Source organism: Schistocerca americana, chromosome 5 (genome assembly GCF_021461395.2).
Source record: "Schistocerca americana isolate TAMUIC-IGC-003095 chromosome 5, iqSchAmer2.1, whole genome shotgun sequence".
Lineage (NCBI taxonomy): Eukaryota > Metazoa > Arthropoda > Insecta > Orthoptera > Acrididae > Schistocerca > Schistocerca americana.
This window is the reverse complement of record NC_060123.1, coordinates 383,365,068-383,375,246: the sequence shown is the minus strand read 5'-3', so window position 1 is coordinate 383,375,246 and position 10,179 is coordinate 383,365,068. Positions and strand designations below refer to the sequence as shown.

General features: G+C 40.2%; 1 pseudogene; it reads right to left on the bottom strand.

The window, feature by feature from the left end:
• Positions 1–2,671: 2,671 nt before the first annotated feature.
• On the bottom strand, positions 2,672–2,789 carry LOC124617038 (annotated as a pseudogene).
• Between the last annotated feature and the right edge of the window lie 7,390 nt (positions 2,790–10,179).

The following is a 10,179-nucleotide window of genomic DNA, read 5'->3' as shown; positions in this document are numbered from 1 at the left end:
ACCCGGGGGCGATTCCCGGCCGGATTGGAGATTTTCTCCGCTCGTCGACTGGGTGTTGTGTTGTCCTCATCATCATTTCATCCTCATCACAGGCATGCGAGTCACCCAATGTGCCGTCGACTGCAATAAGACTTGCACTTGGCGGCCGAACTATAGGGAGTGACGGGTAATATAAAATATGTACAAGAGCCAAAAGGGGATAATAAGAGTGGACGACCAAGGACGGAGTGTTCGGATTAAAAAGCGTGTAAGACAGTGATGGAGTCTTCCGCTTTCATGATGTAAGTAAAAGAAAGGTTCAGGATTGGAATTAAAATTCAAGGTGAAAGGATATCAATGATTCGATTCGCTGATGACATTGCTATTCTGAGTGAAAGTGTAGAAGTATTGTATAGTATTGTATTGAACACGGGAACTAGAAACGGCGGAGAGGCTTCGTACCCATCAGTGGGCCACAATCCCACAACAGGCTACAGCAGTCCATTCACCCCACTGCCGCCCCACACCGAACACATGGTTATTATGCGATTAGGCCTCCAGTGGACCTCCAACCCCCCCCCCCCCCCCTCGCCGGGAACGTCCCACACCAGACGAGTGTAGCCCCAAATATTTGCGTGGTAGAGTAATTATGGTGTACGCGTAGAGACAGTGTTTGCGCAGGAATCGCCGACATAGCGTAACTGAGGCGGAATATGGGGAACCAGCCCGCATTCGCCAAGGCAAATGGAAAACCTCCTTAAAAACCATACTCAGACTGGCCAGCACATCGGACCTCGGCACTAATCCGCCGTGCGGATTCGAGCCGGGTACCGGCACGCCTTCCCGCTCGGGAAGCAGCGCGTTAGATCGCACGGCTAACCGTTCGGGCTGAAGCAGAATTACTTGATAAGCTCCACCGAATGAACAGTCTATTAAGTACAGAATATGGATTGAGAGTAAATGTCAGAGAGACGAAAGTAATGAGAAATAGCAGAAATGATAACAGCGAGAAACTTAACTTCAGGGCTGATCGTCACGAAGTAGTTGAAGTAAAGAAATTCTAATGTCTAGCAGCAAACTAACCAATGACGGACGGAGCAAGGACAGCAAAAGCAGATTAACACTGGCAAAAACGGAATTCCTTGCCAAGAGTAGTCTATTGGTATCTAACATTTGTGAGAATGTACATTTGAAGCACGGTAACCAAACACAGACTGCCGGAAAACCGGAACAGAAGAGAATCGAAGCATTTCAGATGCGGTGCTACAGACGAATGTTGAAAATTAGGTGAATCGGTAAGGTAAGTAATGAAGAGGTTCTGAGCAGAATCGGAGAAGAAAGGAATACGTGAGAAACACTGAGAAAGAGAAGGGACAGGATGATAGGACATCTTTTAAGACATCAACGAATGATTTCCATGTACTAGAGGCAGTTGTAGAGGGCATAAACTGTAAAGAAAGACAGAGATTCGAATACATCCAGCAGATAACTGAGGACGTAGCTCGAAAGTCCTACTGTGAGATGAAGAGGCTGGCACATGAGAGAAATTCGTGGCGGGTCTCATCAAACTTATGACTCAAATAAAGAAAAAAATAGAAAAACGGTGTCAGGCAGAAGTTTTCATTAACATTCTACCCATTATGTACGGACTTAGCACCGTCCAGTCTACAGCAGCACATTTAAGTACATTCTCTCAGGTTTTACCCGATGGGAGAACCTAGTCACACGACATTTACATTTTACTTAATGGTACGTATGTGAATATTCTGTAGCGCCAACTCTTGTGACTAAATCACGATAACTGACTCAACGCCACTAAATAAACACGTCACCGACGCTGACAGCATTACTGGGTACCTCACCACTCCTCTCCAGCTCGTTCCTCTTCCTCTGTTCCCTGTCTCCAGCATTGTCGTTCACAGTCGTCCCACTCGCGTGATCCAGTAACTTCGTTAGCCTCCGTTTCGCATTTCCTTCGCAATTCCCGTGGGAGCTTAATTCAGTTGCGTATATAGTACGGAAGATGGAACACAATTTGCACTCGAAAGCTACTGCCACAGTTTCTCTTCGCTGAGACCTCCCACAAATCGAGAGAACTTCCCGCTTGTAAGATTCGTTGATATAAAAATCAAGAATACAAGACGACTGAAACCACTATGTTCCATTTTCTCAGTATAAATACAGAGTTTAACGGTTATAAACGCCGATATTTTTATATTAGGAACCTTAATACGGACACGCAATAGTGTTGGTTGCGTTTGCCTACGTCACACAGTCTTCCTGCACACGCATCGCGTGATTTACTACGTGATATTTTTTGCAGGGACGTAACTGCACCGGTAAAAGGGCTACGCTTGCAGTACAAACTATTATCCGTCCTCATGTTCTCATTTCAATACCTGATGTGCTCGCCAGCGGGAAAGAAGCATCAATCTCTTGCTCTTGCCTCATATACTTAGAAGTACTAACCAACATAAAGCATACAACTCCCAAAAAAAAAAAAAAACCTAAAAAACCTCCCGAACAGGCCATGAACGCCTAACGGTACCGACCGGCCGCCGCCTCATCCTCAGCCCATAGGCGTTACTGGATGCGGATATGATATGGAGGGGCATGTGGTCAGCGCACCGCTCTCCCGGCCGTATGTCAGTTTCCGAGACCGGAGCCGCAACTTCTCAATGTGCACCACGCTTGCCAACAGCGCTCGGCAGACCGGATGGTCACCCATTCAAGTGCTAGCCCAGCCCGACACCGCTTAACTTCGGTGATCTGACGGGAACCGGTGTTACCACTGCGGTTAGGCCGTTGGCATACTACTTCCAATACTTATAATTATTAGTCGGCAAATGATTTAAATATTGATGTAATCTTGTTCGTTACACTGTACTCAGTCACCATTGAAACTCCCTGCACTTGCACACGTTAAACGCCATATTTTAGCCAAAAGCGTTAAATTTATTAGGTTTGAAGTCTTTACTTACAGATGATTGGTGCAAAGTTGTTACTTGCAGCAAAATATGTCACTCACAAGCACTGTTAGCGTGAATGTGTGGCAGTAAATGAGTGTGGACAACACCCTGACCAAATACAAGCCTAAGAAATCCTTCTTCGGATGTCTTTTGTTTTCTCATCGGTGACTCAACTACACTAATCTTTCATCACCTCAACTACTAAGAAAAAGTTCTCGGCAGAATCATGCTACATTAGCGTAGTATTAACGACAGAAACATACAATATCCGAGAGTGGAATGACAGTTATTTATATACTCACGAATAAATGAATTAGAAGTGCCATATGCCAGATCGAATACTTCAGTCTGCCACGTGCCTGTAATGCTGACAGACTTTATAATGACAGTGGATGTTACAAGTAGGAAAGGCCGGACACGCGATGTCGACACATTTGGTTTGGTGGTGGTGAGATCGTGGTGGCCCAACGTGCGAGAAACTCCATCTGTGAGATCGTACAAGCACTGAAATTTTTAGTATCACTTGTCAAAGTGGTATCGTGAGTACGTTCATTCGGAGAATACCTCGACAGCCTAATTCCACTACCACGGTTTAAAATATATTGTTGTCAAGTCCTGCCGTCGCCTCTCGAGGATTGCAACAGCGGCTAGACAGGCCACAGTTTGGTAAACGAATCAGCATACTTGTGCTGGATAACGACTGTCGCTGAGCAGCCATACCATATAGAACAATCCAATGATGTGGTTGGCATTTCACATCGTTCCACCATGTATCTCTGCTCACGGCACATTACACGGCTAGTAGACATAAAATCGCTAAGCGTGTCGAAGCTTATATTCAGTCACTTATTGCTCAGTCTGGTGAGGCAAGAGAAGTGTAAGTAAGGCTGAAATTTAGAATTTTGCCTTAAAAAAATCATTCACACTGCTTCGAAAAGACTACTGCCATTTGATCGCCAGCTATGACAGGTAGAATGGCTTTCGGAGTACACTAGTGTTGTCCAAGTTTAGTGTTATTACGACCCCGGAGAATATAAAACGGGTATGAACAGAGTCCTGTGAATGAATGACACGAAAATGTGGCGTACTGCTATGAGACAGAGTTTTAAAAGGGAGCTTTATGGGTCTCTGTTAGGCCGGCTGGTCGACTCGTGCAAGAGCGAAATGTACGAAGCATTCGGGTGTGACAGCGGCCACATGTTCAACTCTGTGGGCACACGAGGGTAGACACACTCGTCATCAAGTTCCCGTGCGACCACGTCTAATCACCTCATATTAGGATCACACTATCTGTTCGAACAACATGTAACTCCCTCACATCTACACCTGGCGTCCTAGAGTGGATCTTTGAAGTCTCATTGTGTTTTCCCCTACCCCAATAAAATTGTGGTTCAGCCAGCGTTAAACGACAGGTCCGGATGGAATGTGAACTCTCTTTTATAGAGAGTACTCTTTGTCATTGGACCACAACCTAAATTGCGTTTATCTCTCTCTAAGGATAAAGTTCCAAGTGAAAAGATGGTAATGGAATGCAGCGGGAAAACTAAATGCCTACGGAATAGACCCTCAGGTACGCATGTGGCTCCAAGATTTTTTAAAAAAAATGAAACGAAGTTCTTTGTCCTGGATGGTGAGTGTTAATCAGGAACTAGCGTGTTATCAGGAGTGCACCCGGGAAGTATGACAAGACCACACTTTTTCTTCGCATACATAATGAATCTGACGGATAGGTTGAACAGGATTCTGCGGCTGTTTGACGATGACCCTATAGTCTGCAGAGAAGTGTCGTCGTTCAGTGATTGCTGGAGGATACAGGATGGCTTGAATTGAATTTCCATTTGTGTGATGAGCAGCTTGCTCTAAATGTGTAAAAATGTAAGTTCAAGTAGATGAATAGGAAAAACGGTCCTATAATGTTCCTTTTTAGAGTATTAGTGGTGTGCTTCTAGACACAGCCTATTAAATATCGTGACGTAACATTGCAAGGTGGTTTGAAATTTTAGGAGCAAGTATGGTCGGTTGTAGGGGAAGCGAATAGTCTATTTCGATTTATAGGCATAATTCTATGTAAGAGTAGCTTAACTTTAAAGCATACCGCGCACAGCACACTTGCTCTCACCTATTCGTGAGTGCTGCTCAAGTATTTGGGAACCACACCACGTCGGTTTGAAGTAGTGGTTCCCAAACTCGGGTGCACCCACCTGGAAGGGGGGTGGGGGCAGATATATAATGCGGGGCTGACGGGGGGGGGGGGGGGACAAGTCAAAAATCATATGTTTGTTACAGTTAGCGAGTGAGTTTTTGTAGAGCTAGCATCATCAGCTTTTACTCATGCATAACCAAGTTATTGCTGGCTCTATACCTTCTTCAGTTGCATACACTCGGTATTATTAATTCAGTATTGTGCCTATTGTTTTCTGTAGAGGTAAATAGTATTTTTATTAGTTTTGTGCATTGAGTCAAATGTCTGCTAAAATAAGATTGTATGATGAATGTTAAGCATGAACTCACATTTATTGAAAAGGACGTTGTCCAAGACCCACAATGTGCTGTGTGTTATAATGTTCTCGATAACGACTCACTGCGGCCTGAGCATCTGGAATTTCATATAATAACGGCTCATTCGGCTTTTTAAAATAGACGAAGAGTTTTTTGTTAGAAAAGACGTTGTTTAATTCGCGTGTAAGTAGACTTTACGGGCTTCTTTTAGCAGGAAAGTTAAAAAGTTATTGAAGTATTATATAAAACTCTTCTCTTATCAGAAAAAAATAGAAAACCTCATATCATTGGTGTTAATCAAGCCTTCCATTCTTAAAGTCACTAGAATTATGTTTGGAGAATATAGACGGCGAAAAATGGACACGATACCTCTATCAAACAACAGTGTACAACGTAGGATCGAATAAATGGCCCTGAATGCGAAAGAACAACTAGTTAAAAAGCTGAAAATACCTCAATTTTTTGCCTTGCTGAGTGACGAATCTACTGATATAGCTCAACAATTTATCTACTGCTGATTGGTGGATGAGAAGAAAATAGAAGTTTTATTGCTTTCTAAAAACTTGGAAACAACGTCAATGGGTTCTGATGTATTTTCTGGTTTTATGAAATTTTAGTCGAAAACACTGTCTTGGAGCAGAGTTATGGGAATTAGTACTGCTGGTGCACCAACTACGTTAGGTTCACGTTCTGGCTTCCTAATCAGTGATGAAGAAAAGGTATCTTATCATAGCAGCTCTCAGTCTATTATTATTATTATTTCTGGATTTACAATGTCAGTACATTTTTCCAGCACCTATTCTAGATTACAGTAAGTCACTAATTATTGTTCTCCACTCTTTTCTATTTGTCCATAAATCTTCAGGAATGTTGTTCTTCCTCATTGCTGACTGAACTCCCTGTATCCATGTATCAGGTGGTCGTCCCCTTTTTCTTCTTCCCATTGGCACCCAGTCGATTATGCATTTTGGTAGCCTTTCTTGTTCCATTCGTCTGATTTGTCCATACAATTTAAGTAGTTTGTGCTCGATGAAATCAATAATTGAATTTTTACATTTCATCTTGTCTCTGATTACTTCATTTCTTATTCTTTCTCGTCTTGATATTCTTGCTGAACGTCTCCAGAAATCCATTTCTGTGGCTAATAATTTTGATTTCAGTTGCCATTTTGTTTTCCACACTTCTGTACCATATGTAATAATGCTCCTAACTATTGTTTTAAAAATCCTTATTTTGTTATCAGTTGTTATGTGTTTGTCCCAGAGAATTCCATTCAATAAAGAGATTGTCGTCTTTCCAGAATTTATTCTTCATCTAATTTCTTTGTCCTGTTTCCCATCATTTGTAATTTTCACACCTAAATATTTATATTCCCCAGTAGCTGTTATTGTTCCCATCCCTTCTTCTAATATTAAGTCTCCTTTCACTCCACAAACTACCATGTACTTTGTTTTATTCATGTTTACATTTAGACCTGATTTTTTTATATTCTTGAATCAATTTTCTGGTCATATACTCTATGTCCTCATAGTCTTGGGCTATAATCAGTTGGTCATCTGCAAATTGTAACGAGTTTATTGTTCTATCATTTATTGGTATTCCCATAGCGTGACATTTTTTCTTCCAATTCTGTGAAGTTACTTCTGTATATATCTTATACAATGTAGGTGAGATGCTACATCCTTGACGTAATCCTTTTGTGACTTGGAATCCATGTGATAGATATTTACCAATTTTTATTTTTGAAATAGAATTTTTATGTAAATTTTGAATTGCTTTAATTATTCTTGGATTTGTTCCTATTGATATTAAAGCTTTCCATAAACTGGATAAAGGCACACTATCATAGGCTTTTTCTATATCTATGAATACTAAATGTATAGGTTGTGCCCAAACCATTTTTTTTCAATAATTTGTTGTAGGCAGAAGATATGATCAATTGTTGATCTTCCAGCTCTAAAACCTGCTTGTTCTTCAGCCTCCTTTTCTTTGTATTCTTGTTCTAACAAATATTTAATAATTCTTCCATATAATCTACTGAAGGTATTGGTCACTGTTATTCCCCTATAATTTTTACACTCATCTTTCGCATCTTTTTTATGTATCACTGAAATATATCCTACTTTCAAATCATTTGGGACATCTTCCCCATTTAAACATCTTTCAAAAAGGTTTCTTAACAATTCCATTAATTTCTTTGTTCCTAATTTTAATAATTCTGCAGGAATACCTCCAATGCCTGTAGCCCTTCCATTCTTTAAAGATTTTATTGCAGTTTTTACTGTCTCTATTTCCAAACGGATGTAATTCTCTGCTTGTAGATCTATCATTTCATTACATTCAGGGTTTCCCAAGTATTCTTCCCTGTTTTATGTTAATAAACTTTTAAAATATTTTTCCCAAGAGTCATGAGTATTATATTTAATATGTGTTGTTTCTTTGGAATTCCTTCTTAAATTTTTTATAGTTTTCCATGCTTCTGTGTTTCTTTTACCACCAATATAGGATTCAATTTTTTGACATGACTGTTCCCAAACTTTGTTTTTTGCTTCTGCAACCTTTTTCCGGATTTTCGCTTGTTGTGCATTAAGCTCTATTTTATCTTGAAGATTTCTGGTATTTAACCATTTTAAATATTTTTCTTTCTTTAATTTCACTTCCTTTTTAATTTCTTCATTCCAGTAGTATAATGGATGGTTTGTACGTTTTTTCTTCTGTTTCTCCTAAAGCTTCCTTGGTGGCTTCATGTAGTTTATTTACAATATAATGATATTGATCTTCTGTATTATCAAACTCTGTTACTACCAGTTTTTCATCTAATCTATTTTGATATAAAAATATTGTGCTTTCATTCTCAAAACTATTCAAAAACTCTCAGTCTATAATCTACATAAAAGCCCATAGTTCCTAAAACCTTACCAGAGGAACTGAAACCTGTACTGACAATGGCTGTCAGTGCTCTTGGTAAAATGAAGTCAAGTGCTGTGAATACTCCTTTCTCTCGAGACTTGTACAGTGATCTCAATGCTCAACACCAGTCTTTGATCTTTCAGGCACACGTGTCGTGACTTTTGAGTGATAGTGTGCTTAGCAGGCTGTATGAATGGAAATCAAAAGTGGAACTTCTTTTGTTTCAAGGGAAAGCTGAGATTCATCATTCACCAGCTGATAACAGCTTCATTTTCTCCGTAGAATAATCTACAGGCTTCTTTGGAATCAAGAATAATCTGAATTTGAAACTTCATTGCAGAAACACGACAATAATGAATGCCAGTGATGCCATAAAAGGGTCTTCTTGGAACAAACACAGCTGTGGAAGCATCACCTAGATACTTCTAACTTTATCTCATTTTCTCGATTTCATGAGCTTCTAGATAGGCAAAAGTGCGATGTAAATGAGTGAAGACGTATCAGCAGTGAACAACTGGAACGGCTGATAGGAGAGTTACAACTCTCTTCCGAAGAGAGACAGTTTAAATTTTGGATGACTGATGAAATTAGAGGATTGAATTGAACTGAAATGTGATTCGAGCACTGAAGAACAGTGACAACAAATGGCGTTGGAAGAATTTTGGGTCTCTTTCCTTCATATTTATCCAGGAGTGGTAAAGGAAGCCTTAAAGGTTCTCGAATGATTCTCATTTACATACCAATGTGAGACGGGGTGCTCTACACTGGCCATCACGAAATGGAAATACCGCAGTGGTCTGAGCGTGTAGATTGACTGTAGATGCACTATAATTGGTTTGAAACTAAACATGCAGGAGCTCATTAAATAAAAGCAGTTTCAACCATCTCATCGATATTGTGAATTTTCTCATGACTTTCATCACATAAAATAATGTTAGAAGTGACAAGTGTTGTTCAAGTGAATGGTTCAAATGGCTCTGAGCACTTTGGGACTTAACATCTGAGGTCATCAGTCCCCTAGAACTTACTTAAACCTAACTAACCTAAGGACATCACACACATCCATGCCCGAGGCAGGATTCGAACCTGCGATTGTAGCGGTCGCGCGGTTCCAGACTGTATCGCCTAGAACCGCTCGACCACCACGGCCGGCTGTTCAAGTGAAAACAAAACCATTAGGCATTTAAGTAAGACATGAAAATATTTCTATTTCGATTACCAAGTGTGTTTAAACACTATAATTTTGTATTAGTCTGTATTTGATAGCCCTGTTTTAGTAAAGTGTGGATTGAACATTATTGTCAAATAAAATATTTCCAAACAGAAAAAATAGACAAATAAAATTAGTAAACATATTGGGGTTGAGACATTCTGGGGTTACGGTAAGGGGCATCAAGTAGAAACGGTTGGGAACCACTTCTTCGTAGAAAGACATCGAAGCATTCAAAGACGTTCTGATAGATTTGTTACTCGTAGGTTCGAGCAACAAGGGAATATTACGGAAATTCTCCCGAACTTTAATGGGAATCCCTGGAAGGAAGAAAAAATATTGGACAGGTTTTGAATTGTAGCATATACCATTGACTGCTGAACGTTCTACTGCATATACAGCGTAAGGTCTACCAAGACATGACAGGAAAAACCGAGGTTTGTACGGAAGCAAACATCAGTACCTTATGTCTAGCTTCATTTGCTAGTGCAAAAGTTGTATATTCGACTGCAGTTTCATTTTTTGCTTACTTACTACATAATTTTTTTCCCAAATCATGACGTTGCTATATTTAGGTTGCTTCTGCTATGGTCAGCAATGACTGATCTTAAT